The sequence below is a fragment of the Sminthopsis crassicaudata genome, chromosome 4, assembly GCF_048593235.1.
Source record: "Sminthopsis crassicaudata isolate SCR6 chromosome 4, ASM4859323v1, whole genome shotgun sequence".
Taxonomy (NCBI): Eukaryota; Metazoa; Chordata; class Mammalia; order Dasyuromorphia; family Dasyuridae; genus Sminthopsis; species Sminthopsis crassicaudata.
Window position 1 is genome coordinate 396,870,968 of NC_133620.1, and position 27,055 is coordinate 396,898,022.

The 27,055-nt window shown below is 36.2% G+C and overlaps 1 protein-coding gene across 2 annotated transcripts in view; it reads left to right on the forward strand.

Annotated features, from left to right (window-relative positions):
* The first annotated feature begins 17,721 nt into the window (after positions 1–17,721).
* SPMIP3 (sperm microtubule inner protein 3) overlaps positions 17,722–27,055 on the forward strand; it is a 34,746-nt gene continuing 25,412 nt past the window's right edge. For both annotated transcript variants that reach the window (XM_074262541.1, XM_074262542.1), the window contains exon 1: positions 17,722–18,047. The gene's annotated coding sequence lies outside the window, so the exon portion shown is untranslated. The remainder of the gene's footprint in view (positions 18,048–27,055) is intronic.

Here is a 27,055-nt window from a genome sequence, read left to right on the forward strand (position 1 = left end):
AATAAAAATTAATGTTTTTATTAAAGGAACATACTATAGATTACATGAACAGAAAGAGCAAAGGAACTCAGGAAATAGCTTACAAGCCTGTTACAGAGGCATAATATAGTAATGATGGGAGATCAATTATCCAGACATCTGCTGAAGCTCTCTCTATCTGCCAAAAGCATGGCAACTAAATAATTCCTTGATTTCCTTAAATTATTATTTCATTTTTTTCAAAGGGTAAAGGAACCAAAGGGGGAAATTAGTTTATATTTGACTTTCAACAAGGAGCACCTGGTTGCTATGACCGAAAGACCTGAAACTATGGGAGAAGGTTCAACCAATCCAGCTTAGAATTTATGGAAAAGAGAGGAAAGCCAAGAATAGATTGGCATGTACCCTACATTTTTGGTCAGCAGATTTCAAAGTGTTCATAATAAAAATGGGTAGCATGCAATAAAAATTCAAAGTGAAAATCATCCAGGAAGGAATGAGAAATTCTCAAGAATGAAATTCTGGGGACTCAGAGAGAAAGTATTCTGATCAGAAGAAAAATAAAGAGATACACAGGGTGCTCATTAAGTGATTTTAAAAGCACACATATAGAGAATGGAAATAAGGCTAAGCAACAGCAATGTTTGCAAAAGTCTAGCCTATTTAAAAAAAAAAGGACTCGGAATGCTGAAACTTTTAATGAGCAGATTGTAAGGAAGGATTAATAATTATAAAAAGGGACTGTTTATGAGTCAGTTGGTATGATTTTTCTTTGTTTGTTTTGTTAAAGCATATTGCAGAATAGAGATGAATTAAAAAAGAAGACAGGATTAGTACTTAGGATGGATAGAACCCTAATGATAACAGACAATGGAAAAAAGACACAATATTCTTACCTCATTTTTACTTGTTTTCTCTGTCAATGAGAATAATTCTTGTTCAGGAAAGCAAGATAAGGAAGGAAGGAAGGAAGGAAGGAAGGAAGGAAGGAAGGAAGGAAGGAAGGAAGGAAGGAAGGAAGGAAGGAAGGAAGGAAGGAAGGAAGGAAGGAAGGAAGGAAGGAAGGGAGAGAGGGAGGGAAGGAAGGAAGGAAGGAAGGAAGGAAGGAAGGAAGGAAGGAAGGAAGGAAGGAAGGAAGGAAGGAAGGAAGGAAGGAAGGAAGGAAGGAAGGAAGGAAGGAAGGAAGGGAAGGGAGAGAGGGAGGGAGGGAGAGAGGGAGGGAGGGAGGGAGGGAGGGAGGGAAGGAGGGAGGAGGGAAGGAAGGAAGGAAGGAAGGAAGGAAGGAAGGAAGGAAGGAAGGAAGGAAGGAAGGAAGGAAGGAAGGGAGAGAGGGAGGGAGGGAGGGAGGGAGGAGGGAAGGAAGGAAGGAAGGAAGGAAGGAAGGAAGGAAGGAAGGAAGGAAGGAAGGAAGGAAGGAAGGAAGGAAGGAAGGAAGGAAGGAAGGAAGGAAGGAAGGAAGGAAGGAAGGGAGAGAGGGAGGGAAGGAAGGAAGGAAGGAAGGAAGGAAGGAAGGAAGGAAGGAAGGAAGGAAGGAAGGAGGGAGAGAGGGAGGGAGGGAGGGAAGGAAGGAAGGAAGAAGTGAGGAAAAAGGAAGGAAGGAGGGAGAGAGGAAGGAAGGAAAGAGACAGAAAAAGGGAATAGTTTGTGAAGGACATTCCCTAATAGTTTCATCATTCAGTAGAAGCAGAATATAAATAAAGTTGTGTTAAAGATTTGGGAAAGGATTCTAACTTGAAAGGCAATTATAATCAAAAAAATCAATTCATCTTGAAGTTTCATTCCAACTCTAAATCTGTAATATGCTCTATTTTTCTTTGAATTCCATCACGCAAAAAAATTATTATTTTTTTTTTTTACTAAATCTTGTCATTGCTTATTCTTTTCTGGAAAGATCCTGTTTGATTTTTACTGAGGAATCATTTTTAGAGTTGGATTATTTTCAGAAAAATACTCTAAAATTGCTGAACTTTCTCTGAGCCAACCTCCACTAATTAAGTGGATTCTGTTCTTCCTGGGCTACAATTTAGTTGCTGGCTAGTAACACTGTTTCAGTTTCCTTATCTATAAAAGTAGAATAACAATATATGACATATATTATGGTATAAAGGTATAAAGGCTATAACTGTAGAAATGTGTTGCCATAAAAACATGGACCAACAGATAGAAAGAAGAACCAACAGATAGCCTACTGCCACACTGATATTCACTCAATACTAAGAAAACCCAAGGAGGTGTCCTCCCTACAACTGGGTGTCCCTCCTGTCCCCTGACAGATTTATGAGAACAGTGAATAGGAGAAGCACTGATTAGGAGAGAATATGTCTACTGCTATATGTTTTGCTAAAGACAATGTCCACATCACAGATCCACTCAGTATCGGATTTTTGGAAATCTTCACAGGATGGTTGTGTAATAATTAGTCAGTTGTAATAATTAGTCAGTCAGTCAGTCATCAAGAATTTATTAAGTATTTACTAAGTGCCAGCCAATGTGTTAATCCTGGGAATACAAAGAGGAGCAAAATGAAAGACAACCCCTGCCCTCAAGGAGCTTACATTCTAATGGTGGAAGACTACACACACACACACACACACACACACACACACACATATGCACGCATGCATGCACACATGCACAAAAAGAGCAGAAAGGGGTGAGAGAGAAAATTTACTCTGGACAGAGGGAGGACAGAAAAAGTTTGGAGTGCAACCTGGAAAGGAAAAAGACATAGCTGAGCACCCTTCTTAAATAGAGGTTCTAAGACAAGCCATCCAATAAAGGGAAAGGTCAAGGGGTTGAAGGATATTTCTAATGTATGAATTCCAGAGTTGGAGTGAGCTTCAGGATGAAGAGATAAAAATCATTCCTCAATGATTAACAATTTTTTGCCAGTGATACCTGCCTATCCCAGTGATTCTGAACCCTTGGCTATCATCATTTATATCCTTTTCTCCATTTCCCACTGCTAACTCTCTTATTCCTATCCCACTTAATCCAACTCCCCAGGCCAATATCCTACTCCAAAACTACCTGGTCTTTCCATTGTGCTCTCTGGAATGCCTGTCCCATTACTAACAAACTTGCTTTCACCTTAAATTTTTTTCCCCTAGGAACTCCTTCTATCTTCTCTTCTCACTGAAACCTGAATCCTTCCTTGTGACACAGTCTCCCCAGTTATTCATTCTACATTAACTACACTTTTACTCATTTCTCCCCTCCATCTCATCTTCAGATTACTAGTCAAGGTGGGGAAGTTAAACATTCCCTATTCCCCATTGCTACTTTCAGATTGTCTTTTTACCACCACTACACTATAACCTCGTCTCCTTGGAACTTCACACAATCCATATCTACTACTAAATTTAAATTCTAATAACCAGTATCTACTGTTTCTCTTCTTTTCTCAAAGAATTAAGTTCCTGGTTCACAATCTTTCCTCTCCAATTCCTGCCTTCAAATTAGGGAACTTCAACATATAAATATACATGTGTGTATATATATGTATGTATAGATAGATAGATAAATAGATATTGATATTGATATTCCCTCAGAAAGCCTAAATTCCCAGTTTATCAATTTGTTCATTACTCATGTACCATCCCACCTCAGCTGCATACAGAGATGGTCTTAATCTTGCCATCAACCACAAATGTACCATATCTTCATTCATAAACTCTGAAATTTATTTTTCTAATGACAATCTGTTGATTCTATTCTCTCCCTTTACTTTGCAACCCCAAATTCTTTTATCCTCACTGTGATCTCTATTTTTCCCCTAGTCACCATCTTGCACTGGCTACACTCACATCCCTCTACTATCTTGACCCTTTGGTGAGCCATTTCCATTTTATACTGTTCTCTTCTCTTATGTGACCTAATATCAACTGAGTTCTCACTGCAGCAAGGCAAGCCTTTTATCGTGGCTCATTATCCTACTCACCATAGTGGTTTTTCCAAACCTTTTCAGTTGTTCTCAACCTTCCTAATTCCTCCCTTCCTATTCTCTTATATTTTAGTGAAGAAATTGAAACCATTCTCTCATAGTTCCCTCTTCTCCTCTTCTCCGATCTCACATCATTCATTCATTTTCCCTTACTACCTTCTCCTCTGCCCTGTCCTTGCTGAAGTACAAATGTACCTGTATAAGTGCTTCCATTCCATCCTGTCTTCTCCACATTGCTTCTCTATCATCTCCACACTCTCATTTATCTTCAATCTTTCCCTGTCTTTTAGCTTCTTCCCTACTGCCTATAAACATGGCTATGTCTCTTCCATCCTCAAAAAGCCTCCACTTGAATCCATCTATCCCATATCTCTCCTTCTCTTACTAAATAAACTTGAAAAGGATGCCTACAGACAATGCTTCTACATTTCATTCTTATATCCACTCTTTTCTTAACTCTGTACAAATCTGGCTTCTGACTTCATCATTCAACTAAAGTTGCTCTTTTCAAAATTATTGATGATTTCCCAGTTGTCAAAAATAATAGCATTTTCTCAATTTCCATCCTTCCTGACTTCTCTGTATCCTTGATATTCTCAATTATCTTTTTTTCCTTGTTACTTTCTTTCCTCTAGGTTTTTGATATACTACTCCATCCTGGCTCCTCTACTTGTCTAGTCACTTTTCAGTCTCCTTTGCTGGGTCTTTAACCAGATTATACATGCTTAAAATGGATGTCCCGGAAAAACTCTGTCATGGACCCTCTCCTATCTTGCTTGGTAACCTCATTAGTTCCTATAGATTCAATTATCATTTCTATACTGATGATTCTCAAATCTACTTATCTACCTTTAATCTTCAGACCCTCATTTACAACTGTCTATGAAATTTTTCAAACTGGATGTTCAATTGATATTTTAAATTCAGCATGTCCAATATTAAAATGATCTTTTCCCACAAATATCCCCCTTTTCTAAACTTTCCTATTACTGGGAAGTTTACCAAAATCCATCTTCCCTATCAACTAGGCACATAATAATATTATCTACATTTCTTCTTCCCCCACCCCATTCTATCTTTTCCTGCTCCCCTTCTTTTTTTTTTTTTTTTTTTTTTTTTTTAAATTTATTTTTATTTTATTTTATAATTATAACATTTTTTGACAGTTCCTGCTCCCCTTCTTTTCCCCTCCCTCCACAATTCCCTAGGGCCATTTTTTAAATTGATTTTGCCCTGGAAACATCTCTCGTATATAGCTTCTTCTCTCCACTGACACTGCCAAGGCCCTCATTACCTCACATCTCAGCTATTTCATTAGCTTATTAATTAGTCTCCCTGCCTCACTACTACAGTCTATCCCTCACTCTGTTCTCTCTCTCTCTCTCTCTCTCTCACACACACACACACACACACACACACACACACACACACACACACACACAATGTTTCTCTATTATCTCCAGGATAAATAGAAAAATCCTCTGGACATCATTCAAAAGTCTTTATAACCTGACTCCTTCCTATGTTTCCAGTCTTCTTACACTTTAGTCCCCTCTGCATATTCTGCAATTCTGTGACATTGGCCTTGTTATTATTCAAATAAAAAATTTGATCTCTCAAATACAGCATGCATTTTCACTGGCTATTCTCCTCTTGGAATTCTCTTTCTCCTCATTTCCACATCCTAGCTTCCCTCAAGTCTTGAATAAAATCTCATCTTTTCTAGAAAATCTTTCCTAGTCTTCCTTGATGAGACTACTTTGTTATTTTCATTTTATCCTGTATATATCTTGATCATATGTAGTTGTTTTCATGTTAGGGATATTCAGGAAGGACTAGTACTTCTGTTGTGGGGCTACTGAGCTCTTTTCAGGGCTGCTTTCCCCCTTTGTTGTCCTCCCAATCCACCCAACTCTCATTTATGGCTTCAAAAAGTTGTAATATGCAATCACAGAAGCCCAACCCTGTAAACCCTTTCAGGAGAAGGGCTAAAACAGGCTGAGGGTAACTGAAAGGTCTCACACCTCTCAGTGGGTTGAGAGGGGTGTCTACCCTAAATATAAGAAGTTTTTCCCCCCACCCCCGCAGAATGAGTGGATGAGAACATTCTGTTCCAAAGGCATGAAGGCAGCCGAAGCAGGTGCTGTGAAGTACTTAGAGCTCGGTTACACAACAAAGACACCGAGTCATTCACTGCATTCTTAGCCATCATCATGAACTTTGACGACTCTAAAAGAAAAAAGGAGGCCCATAACTTTGCCCAACTCTGCCTCACTTAAATGCAATTTATGCACTAATAAAAAGATATCACATACCATTTTACCATTTTTATATAGCTCTAAGTTCTATGATGACAAGAAAGTAACAAAGCAATAATAAAAAAAGATACACTGGAATTGGTAATCACAAACCTACATGTGGGCAACTATGGTCATAGGGTCATCTTCCTAAGGGAAACAGCAGTGGAATTTGGCAGCCCCCTGAGGATAGGAGCAGTCTTTGTTAAGGTATTGCTCACTTCCCAGTGTGAGAAAGGGTATAGAAAAAGTGTCCTAAAAATTGTCTGCTTCATCCAACCTGACCTGCATACCTCAGCAGACAGGAAACCCAACTTGCCGTTAATACACACACACACACACACACACACACACACACACACACACACACACACACACACACCACTATATGTATATATATGGAATTGTGTGTAGTGTGTGTGTATATATATACATATATATATAAATATGCTTATATATTTACACAAAACTTTTGCAAAGATGATTCCATTCATCATTGGTATATGAAATGTGTGCACACTTTATGGGCAACATGAAATCCAACAGATGTGAAAGATGAACAGTTCTTCTTGCAAAAGAACTCAGCAGGTATCATATCCAAATATCAGCCCTGAGAGAAACAAAGCAAGCAAATGAAAGCCTGTTCACTGAATGCCCTGGATACATATTTTTCCTGAAGTAGCCACAGTGAAGAGGAGCATCATGACACTGGCTTAGGTTTTGCAATGAAAAGAAACCTAGTCAACAAGCTTGTATGCCTACCAAAAAGAGTAAACAAAAAGTTCCTGTCAATGTGATTACCATTTGTGGGAAAGTATCTGGCAGCCATCATCAATGCATAGGCTCTCATCATGATGAATCCTAACGAAGTCAAAGAAAAATTTTATGAAGGTCTGGAGACTCATCATCATATATCATCAATATACTGAAAGAGAACAAGCTAAGAATTCTGGGTTACTTTCATGCAAAAATTAGCCCAGATTACCAAGAGGTCCTTAAGAGGAATAGAGTTGGAAACAGCAACAATCATTTACTACTGAAAACTTGTATATCTCATGATCTCATCACCAATGCTGCTTTATGTTTACATAAACACAATAAAATTTCATGGGTATCTTCTCACTGAAACATTGGCATTTAATAGATTACATCATTTTCCCCCTTTTTAAAAAAATTATTATAGCTTTTTATCTACAAGACATATGCATGGATAATTTTACAGCACTGACAATTGCCAAGTCTTTTGTTCCAATTTTTCCCCTCCTTCCCCCCCTCTCCCTCCCCCAGATGGCAGGTTGACCAATACATGTTACATATGTTAAAGTATAAATTAAATACTATATATATATATATATATATACATATATATATATATACATATATATATATATATACATGACCAAACATCGGACCAAAGAATCGGACTTTGAAGTAGTGTACACTTAGCCTGTGAAGGAAATAAAAAATTCAGGTGGACAAAAATAGGGGTATTGGGAATTCTATATAGTAGTTCATAGTCATCTCCCAGAGTTCTTTCACTGGGCATAACTGGTTCAGTTCATTACTGCTCTATTGTAATTGATTTGGTTCATCTCACTGTTGAAAATGGCCACATCCATCAGAATTGATCATCATATAGTATTGTTGTTGAAGTATATAATGATCTCTTGGTCCTGCCCATTTCACTCAGCATCAGTTCATGTAAGTCTCTCCAGGCCTTTCTGAAATCATCCTGTTGGTCATTTCTTACCAGAACAATAATATTCCATAATATTCATCTACCACAATTTATTTAACCATTCTCCAATTGATGGGCATTCACTCAGTTTCCAGTTTCTGGCCACTACAAAGAGGGCCACAAACATTCTTGCACATACAGGTCCATATCCCTCCTTTAAGATCTCTTTGGGATATAAGCCCAATAGAAACACTGCTGGATCAAAGGGTATGCACAGTTTGATAACTTTTTGAGTATAGTTCCAAATCGCTTTCCAGAATGGCTGTATGTAGTCACAATTCCACCAACAATGTATCAGTGTCCCAGTTTTCCCACATCCCCTCCAACATTCTGCATTATCTTTCCATCATTCTAGCCATAGATTACATCATTTTAAGGAGAAAATAATGACATGAGAGCGATGAAGGTTATGTGTGGGACCCAGTGCTGGACTGATCATAAACTTATCCTCTCCAAACGAAATATTCACATTCAACAAAAATGGTAGCCCTAAGATAAGATAACTATCAGGAGGCTTAATATCAATAGATAAGAGCAGGAACAGTTCATCGTTAACTTAAAGGAAAAGTTCAACAAACAGTTGGCAACAATAGACAAGAAAAGGAGAGGTCAGTTTTAGCACTATATTTACTCATCTGGGTCAGAACACTTGTGAACATCAAGGTTGATGAAAATGATGGAGAAATTCAGAAGCTGCAAAATGAAAAATGAAAATTCCACAGAGTATACCAGCAGGATATTTCAACCATCTCTAAGAAGGCAGCATTTAACTCCATCAAAATTCAAGTATAAGGGAAGCTTAAAGAGATGCAGGATTCTTGTCTCAGTAAGAAAGCAGATGAAATTCAATTTTATGCTGAAAATAACAATCCAAAGTGCTTTTATGATGCTCTTAAGGCTATTTATAGGCCAAAAACCTATGGTGAATGTCAATTGCTCAGTATTGATGGAACCACATCAGTGAGAACATGATCTTAGATACTTCCATAGTGTCCTCAACAAGCTATAATTACTCAATATTAAAGCCATTGACCATATGCCTCAGGTTGAAATCAATCCCTCTGTAGCTGAATTTCTAACTGAAGAAGCGATTTTATATACCATTAAGGTCCTCTCATGTGTCAAATTACCTGGTGCTGATTCTATTCCAACTGAGATTTACAAGGCAGGGGATCTCATACAACAGTGAGCTGAAATTTTCCAGGTAATATGGCAAAAGGAGATTATCTCCCAATAGTTCAAAAATGTTTTCACTGTCCATCTCTCTAAAGTTAAAGAAAATGCGTGATTGTCCTATAACACTTATGGGATTAAGGAGGATGTCCTCTCTTCTAATTACTACAGGGAAGATTTTTAATAAAATCCTCCTTAATAGGCTATCCTTCACCTGGAAGATGGCATCTACCTGAGAACCAGTGTGCCTTCCAAATGATGAATAGTTGATAGGGTATTTATTGCACAACACCTCTAGGAGAAAGTCTAGAAATAAAGCAGAGGTCTATACACTATGTTTATTGATGTGACCAAAGTCTTTGATAGTATCAGTCATGAATTCTTGTGGAAAATTATGGCAAAGTTTAGAGAACTTTCAGAGAAGTTCATCAGTATTATACACAAATTCCATCATGGCATGCTCACACAAGTTCTGGATAAAGGACAACACACTCACACTTTCTCAGTCACCAGTGGAGCAAGTCTGTGTGCTTCCTCCTATGCTTTTGACCATGTTTTCAGCAAAATTATCAGATGTCTTCAATGAGAATGAAAACATTATGAAAGCCAGCTACTGCACTGATGGTAAATTATTTAACTTGAAAAGGCTACAAGCCAAAACTAAAGTGGAGAGACAATTAGTTGGTAAATGCAGTTTCTGTTGTTGTTCATAAATTATGTGCACTCAATACTGCCTCTGAGGCTAAGATATAACAAAGAATAAATTGAGTTTCTGCTACTTTTGCTAATTTTGGCCTAACAATTAACAGCAAGAAAATAGAGGTTCTTTGCCAGTCAGCACCACACCATCCATCCATACAACCACAAGTTACAATAAAAAGAGAAATTCTGAATGCTGTTGATAAATTCATTGACCTTGACAGTATACTTTCCAGAAATATACACATAATGTATGATGGAGTTGATTTATGTATTGCCAGAGCTAGCTCAGTGCTTGGGAGGCTTTGAAGGAAAGTGTGGGAAAGGAGAGGTATCTGACTACTAAACTGAAGGTCTACAGAGCTGTTGTACTGACTCCATTGTTGTATGCCTGTGAAATCTGGACACTGTAACAGCACAATGTCAGGAAACTGAATTGTTTCCATTTGAGTTGTCTTAAGAAGATTTTGAAGACCATCTGGAAAGATAAATTACCAGACACTGAGATGCTTTTTCAAACTAAACTGCTAAGCATTTAAACTCTAAGCAGAGAACATAATTCTGATAGGCTGGCCATGTTGTTTGAATATGTTTGCCTAAAAGACTATTTTACAAAGAACTCATGCAAAGCAGATGCTCACATGGTAGTCAGAAGTGATATAAGGATACTCTCAAGGTCTCTTTGAAGAACTTTGTAATCATTTGCAGACAACCTAGCATGACATGTTTGTATTAAAGAAAGGACTGTGTTCTATGAATGAAGCAGAATTGCAGTAGCTAAAAAGTGGGGAAAAAAATTTTGATGCACAAATTTAGAGACATCAAAACTCCAGATGTACATATGGACTACTTGTACCCAATCTGTGGTAAGTCTTCTGAGTTTACATTGATCTGATCAGCCACATTTGGACAAACTGTACCTCAATTCCAACATAGTAATGTCATTTTGGTCTTCTTTGAGAACACCCTGTTTTCATGTCATCTCTCCTATTAAACTTAAGAACAGGCAGTATCTTTGCTTTCCTCTGTATCTTCGGTCTGAATACAATGACTGGAACATAGTAGACGCTTAATAAAGAAATGTTTGTTTTCAGAAGAAAAAGAAGGAAGAGGAAGGGGAGGAAGATGAAAAGGAGAGGGAGGAGGAGGAGAACAAGAAGATAAGAAGAGTAGAAGAATAGGATAAAAAGGAGGAGGAGGAGGAGGAGGAGGAGGAGGAGGAGGAGGAGGAGGAGGAGGAGGAGGAAGAGGAGGAAGAGGAGAAGGAGGAGGAGAAAGTAGTAGTAGTGGTGGAGGCAGGAAAAGAGGATGAGAAAAAGGAGAAGCATAGCTAGCACTTTTAAGCTCTTTAAGGCTTACAAATTACTTTATGTAATTACTTTATTTGATCTTTATAACAAACCTCTGAGGCAGAGTATATTATTACTTTCAATTTACCAAAGGAGAAATCGAGGCCCAGAAAGATTATATGGCTTGCCCAAGGTCCACAGCTGATAACTGTTGGAGATATGATTTAAACTCATGTCTTCCTAATTCAAAGTTTGGCAGTCTATTTATTGCACCATTGAATAAATTTACTTATTGCATAAATAATCTAGGTGTTGTCATAGACATGATTAAATTTGAGGCTTGCATAAAAGGCACTGATATGCCTTCTTACATTTCCTCTAAAATCCTCTATTTCAGAAGTTTGTCCCTATTTCTGTACAAGAATTTTGTTTTAAATAGGTTTGTTTTTTTTTTTTTTTTTTTAAATACAACTCTAGGGAGCAGCTAGGTGGCGCAGTGGATAGAGCACCAGCCCTGAATTCAGGAGGACCCGAGTTCAAATGTTATCTCAGATACTTAACACTTCCTAGCTGTGTGACACTGGGCAAGTCACTTAACCCCAGCTTCAGGGGGGTGGGGGGAATAATAAAATAAAATAAAATACAACTCCGATGGCAGGTGTGAGGAGCTTAGTTTCACAGATGATATTGACTCAGAAATCAATGAATTAGATGGAAACAAATGAGATAATAATGCCAGTCTAGAATTTAATAAGAATGCCGCAGTTGACAAAGAGAATGGAAATCATCTTTGTCCCATGAGTACATCTTACATCAATGACACTTTTTTGGAGGTCTCTCACAGTCCACCACTGATAATTTTCTTTAGACTCTAGCAATGTTTTCTGTTGTTTAAAGACACACATTAATTTAAAGTTTTCCCTATTTTCTCTGCAAATTACAGCATTCAGATGAAGTGGCAGCTGCTGTAATTAAGACACAGTTAATTGCCTATCCCCTTAATTGCAATGATAGGATTTTGGCAGTTTGGTAAATAAGAATTGTTTGGTTTTCTCTGGCAAACTAAGCTTCAGTCTGGTCTTCCCTAGTAAATGCTGAGTAACCAGGATTTTATGATAAAGCAGTGATCAGATGGAAAAACCAAAAAACAGGCACCTACAATGATATTACAATTGTTTCAAAGCTCCTATCCCTGTCAATCATGTTTGTATATTTGTACACATACAAACATACATGTGGTATAATACACTTATATGTGCATGCAAGTGTGCACATGCATGTATGTATACATGTGTTCATGTGTGTACAGGTTTAATATGCAAACACATTGTCTATTTGGGTGGTGTATATGCCTGCACATATAAAACATGCATTATATAATGAATATGTATATGTATACAAACATATATTTTCATAGAGAGAGAGAGCTTGTGAATTTCTGCCTGTTTCCTAATAATGTCCTCATTAAGGATGCTTCTCAATGCATGTATGTCTGCCTCATAAAAATTGTATATAGCTGGAAAAGGAGAAATGTGGGTTTGTAGTTCTAGTTATTAATGTCCTTTCTGTTACTTTGCTATGGTACTAATAAAGTTAGAGATGTTTTTCCACATTTTTATATGTTCCTCTCTGTCAGATAATTCAAGAATTCATCCTTGAACACTCTCACAACTGAGTCACCTCGAGAACAGAGATTCTCTTTGTGTACTTGTAATATGACTGCTTTTCCCATTTTTGTTCCCTTTAGTGCTGTTTCAACCTTCCCTATAATCACATCTGTTATGTCCAAATGAGTTGGCTCTACTGTGCCTGACAGTAAGAAATGTTCATTATAAAAATCTCTACAGATATTTCTCACTTTTCTTCTTGTCCTCTTCCCATATTTGTCTTTAATTTGCACAATAGGCTACCTCTTGAACATCACACAATTGAAAGAAAGATGCAAAGAACACTCAGGGATTGTTGCTTATTAATAGAGAATAAAATTAATTTGGTAGAGCAAGCAACACCTTAAGGGGTCCCTTCTAACCAGGGATCACTCATCCATATTTCAAATTTAATTCAAGAAGCCTTGAAATATGTAATAGAAATAATCCTATTCAACACCCCTCTAATTAAAAAAACAAGGAGATAGATGCCCATGTAAGTTGTTCGATGTGATGGAGGAAATCAATCTCAGAATTCAAATTGAAAAGTTTTCCTATGGAAGGTAAGGTTTTCTAGATGCTTCCACTTGCAAATGGAGCTTTGCATTAAGCCCTTGAGTGCTGTAGTCTCCTAGAAGAGATCCATAATCAGTCAAAAGAATTTGGTCTTATCATCCATGCAGTAAAAACCAACTGGATAAAGAATTTCTATTGATCAGATTATTACAGGCAGTTGGATGGATAATCTATAGTTTTTCCATTAGCATGTATATCAGGAATGATACAAATGGACAAGTTGGACTCAGAATTAAACATGAGGAGGAATATAGGCTGGATGGCCTTTAGGAAATTTCAAAACTCCTTTAATAACCCCAAACAATTCCTGGAAATAAAGTCTCATCTTTTTAATACGAGCATTTTTGGTTGTTAGATAATTACAAGACATAATCTTTAAAGAACAGAAAATTGATATCATAAAGAGGTTAAGAGAGGTTAAGGTCATGAGCTCACTGCAATTAAAAAAAATAAGGAATTTTAAAGGAAGAGAAAAGTAAAGACATTATTATAGAAATACATTAAAAGAAAAAAATGACCTGATCACTTGATGAGTGTGACAGATAACTGTGGGTTGACCAAGCACTCCACTGGTATCATGTCCAGAGAAAGCAAGGAAGGCTCCCCCTTGGAGAATTTATTAAGCTTTTCTTGATCCATCTTGCCAGAAATTATATTTCCTTCCTTAGACCTCAACTATCACTTATCATGTTTCATTTTATATTATACTTCTCTGGGCATATGTCTTCTGTCCCATTAATAGATTCTAACTTCCTCAAGGGTAAAAAGTGCATCTTATTTATTTTTGTTTACCCTCTTACTATGGATAGTTGTCTGCCTATAAGTAGGTGCTTAATAAAATGTTCTTGAACTCCCAAAGTAACAAGATTATCAATTCAAACATTTATTCAAAAACTTTTTCCACTGTCCCTCAACAATTCTCCAAGAATATTAAGTTGTAGGGGAATTTCCTATCTCAATCAGTGGAGGTAATTTTCATGCTAGAAATTCCTTAGCCAGAAGATATCACAAGTTCAAACAATAACAATTGACATTTAATAGTAAAGTCTGTTGTATACATTAGTTCATTTGATCCTTACAACCTTGTGAAGTAGGTAATACAAATATGATTGATCCCATCCAACTACTATATATGAAACTATGTGCTAGATCAATAGATCATGAATGAATTGTCCACAATTTTATATTAAATTGGTTTCTCTGGGGTATTTTTGGATAATACATCAAAGGATTAAAGTCATTCATCAAAGATGGACTAAGGTGATCTAAATATTTGTTTCTTGTTTACAGCTTTTAAACATCTAAAAGTCATACAGGTTTCAACATTAACTCTTGTCCCTGCGCCTGAATCTCCTTGGTATAATTCCAACTGAAGCATCTGTTTAGCCTCTGGTTTTAACACAGTCCAGCATGGGACTTCCAGAAGCCTGTCTACTTACTAGTTATATGCACTGTTTCATTAAAAATTGTTAATTAGGAAAAGTAAAATTCAGCAGTGCTGGCAGCTCCTGGCCAGAGTCTGACTTTTAGCAGTCTTCATCCTGAGTCTTCACTTGTCATCCTGGATTATTTAGGTCATGAAATACTCTCTATGTGTCTATTTTCTTATATTGCATGAGAGAATGATTCCTTTTACATCTCAGCTTTTAATAATATGCTTTATTTTAAATCAACGTAGTTCCTTGTGTAGGTAATCCTGTTTTCCTTTCCTTTGCTTATAAATAAATTATGACTATTTAACATGGAGTATCTTCAGTTTTATAGATATACCATGATCAGAATGGGAGGCTAAGGTGGGGGTGATATTCACTGGAGTGAAGGCAAAGCCAGAAAGATCTGGGTTTCATTCTACCTCTGACCTATACTGGCTGTATGACCCTGAGCAAGTCCTTTAAGTCCACTCTCCCACTGACCTTTTCTCCACTGCTCTTAAAGAGAAGACTTTAACTTGCATTAGTAGAGGGATTTTTCTCACTGTTCTCTATACCTATAAAATCACAGGTTCAAGTCTTTCTTCTTTTGTCAGAAAGTCATTGAAAGGTCATGGAACTGCCTGTAAAATGGTAGGGCTGGAAAGGATCTCTGGTATCATCTATTCCAAGTCTCTTGCTCCTGCAAGTAGTCCTGTAATCATCATTTTAACCTATAGAGTGTTTGAAGCAATGGCATTTCAGGAATGAGGGAAAATGTATTTGGATCACAAAGTACAAATCATGATTCCCACTCATTTCAGACACAAATTTCAAGAGAAATTCTATCACTACACTACCCCCATCCTCCTCTGTCAAATTTCTGAGAAAATCCATCCTCGTGTGGGGCCTCCATTCCATAAATGAAAAGTGTTTTATGGTCTCAAGCAGATTTTACAGGGAGGACTAGCAGCTCTGTTTAAATATATATGCATATTACAGTTGTTTCTATTTCTCTATAATTCACCACACTTAATCTGGTGACATTAATATTTTCTGATAGAAGTTTTTAAAGTCTATAAACTAATGTTTATGTATGTGGGTGTAATGGAGAATGATAGGAAATGATTAATGAACCATTTAGTCATTCAAAAGCACTTACAAAGCATTTAATTGTGTGTAGAACACTGAGACAAGGAGAATAACAAAATTGAAATAAGCTACTTTTTCTATCTTCAAGGAGTTAATATTCTATAAGAGATAAAAAAAATCAACTATAATGCATGACATTTTATTAGTGCATTAAAGAGTTGTGACACAGAGTACTCTTTGAGCTCTGAGGGAGAAGATCATTGCTGATCAGAGGGCATCGGGGAAGGCTTCCTTGAGGAATTGAGATCAAAGTTGTCCTTTAAGAAATGAGTAAGAAAGAATTCAAGGTAAAGAGATAGAGGGAGAATACCTTTAGAGAGCAAAGCCACTGAGCTAAAGGCAAGGAAGTCAACAAGATTGGCCAGGATCTGGAGAGCAGGATTTTAGATCTTAATCTGGAAAGGAACTCACAGGTCATCCAGTTCAACCTCCTAATTTAACAGGTGAGGGAACCAAGGCTTAAAGAAGTTAAGTATTTGACTAAGATCACAGAATCCAGATCCTCTGCCTCAAGAATCAGTACGTTTTTTTTCCCCTTTGTACCAGTCTATATAGAGAGAGATGAGAACCATGGACAGAGCACAAGGAAACAAGTCAACCAAGTGTTTACTAAACAGAAAGAGGACCAATAAGCTATAGCTTGGCTGAAACTAAGGGAAGAAGACTTGGTTATTAACATCATTTGCTGTATGGATATAGAGATGAAAAACAAATCTCCCTTTGTTTGACATTTAAATGATATGAAAGAGATACAAAAAGATTTTAAGAAATTGAAGGAATCCAGACCTTTTCTGGTAAAGAAAGGGGAGCATTAATTTTAAATAATTTTTTAGGAAGTTTAGCAATAAAGTGAGAGATGAAATAATAGCTAGTTAGAATTTTAAAAATCAAGAGAAGGGGTTTTTGTATTGTTTTTAAAGATAGTTTTTAAAGCACCTTTGTAAGCATAGGAAGCAAAGAGGAGATAAGAAATTGAATACTAAGAAAGAATAATTGGTTGTTAGTACAAAGTCCTAAAAGAGAAGATGGAATCAGGGATGGAATTAGATAAATCAGTTCCTCATCCCTTATCATTAAAATCTTTTGAAAACCAATTTCCATTGGTACACAAAACATACAGGATTTCATTACTTAATATTTTCAAAAAGAAAATATCACTAAGTATCCAAATTTTCTCGTAAATCTCTTATTTCCATCTCATGACACCTTCTGTAGAAGAAAGTTTGGGAAATATTGCTGTATATTGCTCCATACTACAGCTTCTTAAACTTTTTTCACTTGTGACCCCTTTTCATCCAAGAAATTTTTATATGACCCTTGGTACATAGGTATATAAAATAGATATATAAATCAAACATTTATTGATAATAAGCCATAATTCTGCAAGCCCCACATTCAATTATGAGATCTCATGATCCACAGTTTAAGAAGGTAGACTTTAGAACACTCTTGGTGTGTTTCATTTATGTTTTCTCTTTCACAATAAAATTTCAGTAATGTATAAAAAATTGGTCCTAATAGCTTTTCTGTTTCACATGAAAATGGATTTTTCTAGGGACTAAGATCATGCTGTGCCAAAACTTGCCCTAGTTGGACTAATTTCAATCAATCAATCAACAAGAATTTATTAAGTCATCACAGGGTATATCTATAAAAGTTCTTGCCCTCAAATAGCTATCCAAAGCCCATTATAAAGAAGTACTTCATAATACCTCAATTATGATGTAAATGGTTAAGTCTACTCTCCATAAGGAAAGTTTTGTTTCATTGTCAGATTTCTAAAACTAGGTCTCTAAGATATTACTGTTTACTTGCCATAGGTTGGACTAATTTCAATCAATCAATCAACAAGAATTTATTAATCCATCACTATGTATTAAATACTGTGCTATATGCTGAGGGTATATCTATAAAAGTCCCTGCCCTCAAGTAGCTATCCAAGGCCCATTATAAAGAAGTACTTCATAATACCTCAATTATGATGTAAATGGTTAAGTCTACTCTCCATAAGGAAAGTTTTGTTTCATTGTCAGATTTGTAAAACTAGGGCTGTAAGATACTACTGTTCTTCTAATGCTGTTTTTGTTTTCCTTTCATCATCTAAGAAGGGCAGATTTTCCTCTTGCCATGATACCAGTCTAAGCAGGTAACTCTAATTGTTGTTTACTATAGAAACGTGACCTTCCATAAAAATAAATATTTCTGAAAACTCACCAAATTTTTACAAATTAAATCTTGTCTTAAGTGTTGTAAGGGAAGAACTATTAGGACTTGGTGGATAAAGAGTATAAAGTATGAAAGACCTGGGTTGAAGTCCAACTTAAAGTGATTGTGTCCCTGGGTACACCACTTTTCTGTCTCAGATAGCTCTTTAAAACTACAAAATACAGAGTTATTGCTGAGTTACATTGATGAATGGAGTTTCTTCTCTGGCTTATTCATATAAAACCCACAGGATCACAGGACTGAACCAAAAAAAGAAAATTGGGTATAGAAAACAGAGGATGTGGATTGCTATTTAAAGGAACCCTATAGTAAATAATTTTAGAAGACAAATGACTATTCTCTGAGCTTCAGAAGGCTGGATTCCTGACCTATATGTTGCCTTTTAGATATGTCTATGAACTTAGGATCTGTGAGTAACAGGGGAGGCTGGGTTCTTTATGGGTCTGGGTCTGGGTCTGTATCTGTCAGCCGTTCATAATGTTCCAAAGCCCACTTACAACACACACATAAAAACTCACAACCCCCCAAAAAACAGATGATAAAATTTGTGCTTGGATCAGATAGTTTATCTGAAGGGTACAAGCTAAGCTTATGCTTCCTTCATTTTCTTTCTCTAGAGAAGTAGGGAAAGTGGAAGATCTGGGAGTCAAATTTCATTAATATGCTTCCTACTCAGTACACCACATTATATTGAATCAGGGTTATTTAGCCATATTTTGGAGAGAAAATACTCTGACTTTATTTTAGTAACCAGAAAGGTAATCTATCCCAGATTACTCATAGTGGTTAGAAGCAGCACAAAAGATATTGGCTTGGAATTCAAATCCAGCCTCAGATACTTACTAGTTGTGTGACTTCAGTAAAATCACTTAATTTTTGTCTGTTTCAGCTTTACTGAAAATAGGGATAAAGTATAAAATGAATAATGGAAATAAAGTATGAAAATAAAATATAAATATAAATGAAAACAAAATATGAAAATAAAACAAATAAAATAATCAGTGTATCAGATTATCAAGCTCTTTTCCCTTTCAGTTGAATTCCTGGAAAAAGTTATTTTCACTCCTTGCTTCCACTTCCTCTCCTCTCTATAACTTGCTGGTGCTTTGCAATCTGACTTCTGGCATCATCCTTCAACTGCAAGTGTTCTCATTTGTGTTATTAATGATTTCTTCATTGCCAGAGGAAGTAGGAAGAGAATTAGAACTTTTCTGGACCTTCATCTTTCCTGTATTCTCTGCAGCATTTGACACTATTGATTACCCCTTGGATACTCTCTCCTATCTGAGTTCATATGACCCAACTTTCTTGTTCTCCTCCCACCTGTCTAACCATTTCTCCTTTGCTGATTCATCTTTTATATCATGCTCCCTAAATGTACATATACCCAAGGCTTCTGCCATGGACCCTCTGCTTTCTCAGTTGGTAGCCTCTGTGATTCCATGCATCCTACCCATATTCACGTAATACTAGATAACAGTGTATGGCTCTATGGTGTTCACAATTAGGATAAACACTGAAGAAATTGCTACAGAGTTCTAAATATTCTCTCCAAATGCAGCATGTTGAAAAGCCATATTAAAAAAAAACCTGTTGCTCATTCCAAACCCCTAGGCCAGCAATGTCAAGCTGGAGCCAGCAAAATCCCCCAATGCAGCCTAAACCAAATTAAAATGTAATTGGGATTGCTTAACCAAAATAACTAAAAGTACAATCCAATGCAGTTAATTATTTTTTATTTTCTGAGTTAATATGAAGGGCAGAGTTCTATTTAAGTTTGACACACTACTCTAGCTGGCTAATTTCATGGCAGTGATTAAAAACAAAAAGTAGATTCATTAATAAGTTTTAATTTCAGAGGACAAGGAATACAACTTCCTAACCAATGCAGATATAATTCTCAAATATGGATCAAGCTAAAATTAAATCTTGGGGTTTTATCTCCTCTGAGGCAGGGGGCTTGCTTTGGTTCTGGAAGAATTCGCTGTGTGAAAATATGAAAAAGAATCAATCACTAAAATTACAACCAACGAATAATAATCTATATTTTTAATGAGATGAAAGATGTTGGTGGTGATGGTGAAGAAAACACTTATGTAGTACTGGCTGACAAGAATATGGAAATGATGATAAATATAACAGTGAAACCCAACAGTTAGTGTCATGTGTTAGTTGTCTCATGTAGATTTGGGATGTGATTACATTTTGTAAGACTGATTAAAACATTCACAGCAGCTTATAACCATTTCAATTCAACAACAAACATTTATTAAATACCTAAATAAATTTATTTAATAATAAGTGTCAAGCATTATGCTAATGCTAATGCTTTCTCTCCTTTTTAGGCTTTTTGTACATAGTTATTTACATGTTTTCTCCACCATTAAACTATGAGTTCCATAGTGCCTAGCATATACTAGGTGTATAATAAGTGCTTGATTGTTTACATATTTAAATTATTTATAAATGTCTTATTATAAATTTGTACATTATATTTTATAAATATATGTTACATAAAAATTAATAATTATAAATTTGAAAGATTAAAAGAAGACAAAAAATAGTTTCTGCCCTAAAGGAGTTTACAACCTACTTTTGAATATATATCAGGTATACATAAGTAAATATGAAGTAAATAAAATATAAAATAATTTCAAAAAGTAGGGAGCACTGATGTCTACGTGAGTAAGAAGCCTTATGCAGGAAGTGACATCTGACTTGGACATTAAAGGAAACTAGGGATATGAAGAAGCATATTCCAGACATGGTGGTCAGCCCATGCAAAGAAAACTGGTAATGGAAAATGCAGTGTCATGGAGGAAAGTCTACAACTAGGTGGTCAGTTTGGCCTAATTGGATAACTTGAATGATGAGTCAGTTGGAATAAAAGTGGAAATATTTGCAATTTCCTCTTACAGATTATATTTTTGTGCGAGAAAGAATAGAGAAAACGCAGCCTAGAATAAAGAAAGGAAGAATTGGACTTTATATTTGAGGTTTCAACTTATTAGATCAGCAGTGTGACTATTGACATTTAATTTAATTTTTCTAAACCCTGGTTTCTCTGTACTTTAAATGGGAGATAATAGCACTTCTGGGCAGCTGGATGGTATAAAGTAAGGGAGACCTGAACTCAAATCTGACCTGAAATATACTTACACAGTTGTGTGACTATGGGCAACTCACTTAAACCTGCTTACCCCAGTTTCCTCACTGTAGCTGTAGAAGAAAAATGGCAAACCATTCCAGTATCTCTGCCAAGAAAAGTCCAAATGGGGTCACAAAGAACTGAAACACAACTGAAACAAGAACAACAAACAAGTGCTGACTGCCTCACAAGGTTGCTGTGAGATCTTAAAATACAGCACCAAAAGTTATTGGTCTAGATACTTATTTGACTGTGTCTATGGCTCATAAAGAAGTAGCTGGGTCTGGAGTCAAGATGAGTCAAGTACAAATCCAGTCTCAGATATTTCCCAGTTGTATAACTCTTCATCTCAGATTGCCTGACAAAAAGGATCCACTGGAAAAGGAAACAATGAGGAATAGAGGGAGAGGCAGAAAGATAGGGACAGAGAGAGTCTGAGACTGGGACTGAGAGAGAAATTCCTCTATTTTTTCAGGATAAAATAGATATAGATACAGATAGATATATATGTCTATAATTTTATCTTAAATAAGATGGGTACCACAGATGTCAATAGCAATTAGTATAATTACTATAACTTAAAGATGCTTTATATATACATATATATATACACATATACACACATACACACACACATACATATGTATACAGATGTGTGTGAGAAGGTATATGTGTGTGTGTCCTCCATAATTATTTGATGGCATATATGTGTGTATATATCTACATAAATATCTTTGTATAAGTATATACATATTATACATACACATACATATACATATATACATACATATACATATACATATATATACGTATATATATGTGTGTATATATATATATTATATATATATGTAAATTTTATCCTAAATAGCTATTTGAGGGAAGTACTACAGTCATTGGTAGTGATTAATTAGCACAGTTCTTGACACAATGTGCACAATAAATATTTTTGTTAACTATTTAATTTTACAAATGATAAAAGGTTCATGGAGATTAAATGATTTGTTCATTGTCACATGGTAAATGCCAAAGGTGGAAAATAAATGCATGTTTTCCAGATTCCAAGTTCAATACCCCACCCTGTGCAGCCTCATCTTAATGTGAGTTATTGTTATGAAATAGAGGTCTAATGTTCAGTAGAACTATTGACTGACAATGAACAGAAGAAAGTGCTATGCTAAATAAATAAATAAACAAATAAAAAAATATTACAGTTGATTGGAGACAGAGGACCCACTTTTAAATCTTGGTTTTGCTACTTTCTCTTGTGATCAAGTCATTTCATCTCTAAAGAGGTTAGACTAGAAAACCTCTGAGTTCTCTTTGTTATTGTTGTTTTTCAGTCATGTCTCACTTTTTGTGATCCCATTTGGGGTTTTCTTGGCAAAGATACTGGCATGGTTTGCCATTTTTTTTCCAGCTTATTTTTACTGATGAAGAAACTGAGGCAAATAGGGTTAAGTGACTTGATCAGGGTCACATACCTAAGAAGTCTCTGAGATCAAATCTGCACTCAAAAAGATGAGTCTTCCCTGACTCCAGTTATGGCTTTCTAGACCTAGCTGTCCTTGAGTGCCTTTCTATGTCTAAAACTGATAATTCTGAGTTAGTTGAGGGAGTGACCAGACAGCCTCTCTCAGCCCATTTCTATGGTAAATAAGCCCAGTCAATATATATTAGTTTTTTTTGAAAGTCAAATTATCTGCTATTTCTCCAAGGACTTTGCCCCAACCCTCTGACTTCAGTGACCGTTTGCCACTGATGCTGTTGGTGGAGTGTTGCAAACCAGGACTGCTTCTGATGACTGACAAAACTTGGTAACCAGTGAATGATTTCTTTATTCCAAAGACTGGTGACTCAGAATTTCTAGACACTGGCAAAATATTCCAACCTCAAAGGCAAAGTCAATTCCAACTTTATTAGGAAGACATTATTTCCAGGTACACGGAACTTATTTGCCAATGTCCCCCATCCCTCCACCCATTTCTTTCTTGGGAATGAAAAAATCAACTTTAGGAGACAAGGCAGAATGGAAAGAACATTGGATTTGGAGTTGAAGGACACGGGGTGAATACTAGGCCCTGCTACTTAATTTCTGTATGACACTGGGCAAATTGCTTCATCTGGGAATTAGGTCATATTAAATGAGGGAGGGATTTCTGAGATCTCTTCCAGTTCTATGATCTCTACTAAACAGCCTGCTTTTCAGGTTTAAATCATGAAATTAAGTGATTAAGCAATAGCTTAATCCATTTTGGTACTAGCTTCTCCCTTTTGGAAGACACATGCTAGAGTACTGGGCCTGAAGTCAGGAAGAGACCTGAATTCAAATTCAGCTCTGTGATCCTGAACAAGTCATTTTATCTCTGTCTCATTTTCTTAAATTGTAAAATGGGGCTAATAATAGTACATATATCCCAAGGTGTTTGTAAGGATCGAATGAAGTAATAATTGTAAAAAGTACTCAGTACAGTTGTCTGGAACATCATAGGGGCTATTAAAATACTTTGTCCCTTTTCTCCCTTCCCTATGTGCCTGCGGCTGGTGAGTTTGTACAGCCCATGCTCATTTAAATTCATCTCACTCACATGTCATGGCGTCACTTCCCTGATGTCATGGTTCTCTTAAAAAATGAAGGACACACAAGATTTTGCAAGGATGAGTGTTGAAAACTTATCTTTGTATAGATTTTGAAAACTAAAAATATTGCTAAAAAAAAAGAATAAAGGACAAACAATGTACATATAATAATAATTGACATCTAACGTTTGCAAAGTGTAAACAAGCATTATCTCATGAGATGTCCTCTCAACAATCCTGTGAAATGAGTACTGAAGATAAATGCAGTTGAACTGGGTAACCTTAACAGGGAGGCAGAAAGAGTAGGAGACAGTCAGTGGGGGGGTAGGGAAACATTATAGTAGGGGCAGCTAGGTGACACAGTGGATAAAGCACCAGCCCTAAAGTTAGGAGGACCTGAGTTCAAATCTGGTCTCAGATTTAACCCTTCCTAGCTGTGTGACCCTGGACAAGTCACTTAATCCCAATTGCCTCAGCGAAGAAGAAGAAGAAGAAGAAGAAGAAGAAGAAGAAGAAGAAGAAGAAGAAGAAGAAGAAGAAGAAGAAGAAGAAGAAGAAGAAGAAGAAGAAGAAGAAGAAGAAGAAGAAGAAGAAGAAGAAGAAGAAGAAGAAGGAAGGAAGGAAGGAAGGAAGGAAGAAACATTATAGTAAGAGATTCTCATGATAGAAGATTTTGGAGAGAGGCAGGAACTCACTGAGAGTAAGGGGGTATTGAGGAAGATGTACTTAGTGGATGACCAGGATCCTACCCAGGTCAGATGTTTTCATGAACTATCCCATTTCAACACATTTGTGATGCTTTGTGCAAAACAATTACTATATAAATGTTAGTGTCAGGGAAAAAGTCCTACCCTAACCCCACACATTTCCAATAATATATACTATATAACACAAAGCCTTGATTGCTATCAAAAGGCAAGAAATGTGAGGGTACCCCAGACAACATTTCAAAGTGTAAGCAAGAAGTATATCTATACCTAGTCCTGCTATAAATATTTATTTTGAGCTATTCAATATGAGATGTTCCATGAAATTATGTTTCTTGTCCATGTGTACACAGGATAATACAATAAGCATTTATTAAGTAACTACCATGTGCCAGGCTCTCGAGAACAAAGCAAAAGAACATATACTCCATTGGAGGAAACATAAGCATCTATAAATAAAAACAAAACATATACCCAGTAAACAAAAAATAATTTTTCCTGGGAATCAATGGAAGACTTATCAAGATCTGGGAATTGGGAATAAAGGTCTCTATAGGAGGCAATGCTTTAGAGCTCTAAGACTAAAAGTGGAAGACAGAGTGCATTTGGGATGGAAACATCAGTCTAGCAAAGGCATGGAGGTGAGAGGTAGAATATGCTCAACTGCTGTTTGAACAAATAGACTTCACCAACATTTTTTAATTGTTGTCTTTGGCTTCCCCAGAGAACTTAAGAAGAATCTATTACCTGAAACTTTCTTTTGTGTTCTGGCTTTATTATATATAGCATGAATGTCAAAGTGTTGATACCATTCAGATCCTCCAGCAGTATGATCATTGGATAAGGAGCTCACATTCAGAATACCCACAGCCAAGTTCAAAGTTATACATCTAGAAATGGTGGAATTCTTAGCATTCTCTGCCCTCTTTTCTGGCCTAGTGTCCCTTGGCTGAAGAGCTAGAAGAGGCTAAATAGGATGAAAGACCATCCTGTCTTTTAGTTTGTTTTATGGGTTGTCAAAGAATTTATTGCTAACTTGCTAATGGAAAACCTCTTTTAGTTCCTGAGAGAAATTAGATTTTTCTTTTGAATTGAATACAACTGTGCCTCACTTAACAACACAGGTGTGCTACAGAGAAGATCTATGTGAATTGTATATTTTTTATAAAATGGATCACATTGTACAGGCAGACCCTTGCCTAGCAGAGTTCTTTGCTTCTATGAAAACATGATTTTTAGAGGTGCAGTCCTTAATCTTTTTTGTGGACCCCTCCAGCAGTCTGATGAAGCCAATAGACCCATTTTCAGAAAAAGGTTTTAAATGCATAAAATAAAATGCATAGGCTTTAAAAGGAAACTAGTTATACTTATATGTCATTTACATATACATATGTCTTACATAACTATTAAAAAAGTTTTGTATTATAGTTTTAAATAAGATCCATAAATATCATATATACATGTACCCCATATGATATATACATATGTATATATAAATAAGTTCACAGACCCAAAGATAAGAACTTCTGCCTTAGAGAAAAAAAATTTACAAGGGACAGCCCTGTTTAAAATGGGGGGAAATATTCCTGGAGGGTGAAGAGATGAGGATGGCAAGTTGTGGAAGAATGTCTGAGCAGATGAACTATTACGGTGCTATATGTAGTGATGAATGGCAATATCCTGGAAGGATGGAAAGAACTGAGTGAGACAGCAGGGAACGGTGAGCATGCTGATCAAGGAATCAAGGAAGCTTTGAGGAATAAGGTTGCAGGATAGGGCAATCTGGGCCTGAAGAAACCTGGGAGATGATGACGATGATAATGAGGAGGAGGAGGATGAAAATGGAATTCAAAACTTTAAATGAAAATGTTTTGAAAAAAAATTTAAATATGTCTGTTGAAATGAAAATGTTTCAGGACATCAATTATCAAAAAGAATGCTGGTCTTAGAGTCAAGAGAGAGCTAATTAGCTTCAAATCTAGTCTCCTTAGCTTAATAACTATGAACAACTCAAGTAATGTCTCTGAGTCTCAGTTTCTTTGTAAAATGAGAATAATTTTATACTATCTACCTCAAGGAGTTGTGAAAGTGATTTCCAAACCCTAATATGCTGTACAAATGTGAATTATAATTATTTAGGCAGATGTAATGGGTCTTTATTTTACACACTTAATATGGAGATATCTATATGGAAAATGTCAGAAATCTGCTTCTGGGAGAAGACAGCCTCTGTTCTCTTACCACATAGATAGGAACAGTTTCTTTCTTTTGACTGCAAAGCTAACAGGCTACATCTATACCAGACTGAGAAGTTTCTCTGTCTTTACAGCTGTGTCTAAGAGGAACTCTTCTTCCTCATGTGTAGCACATAGGAGACATTTAAGAAATGCTTATTGACTAACTAATTCTAAAAGTCCTCACAGTCTATGCACTTTAGATTCTCAGAGCTTATCTTGCTGAGCTGTGGACAACACCCAACCTGGAACCATGACTAAA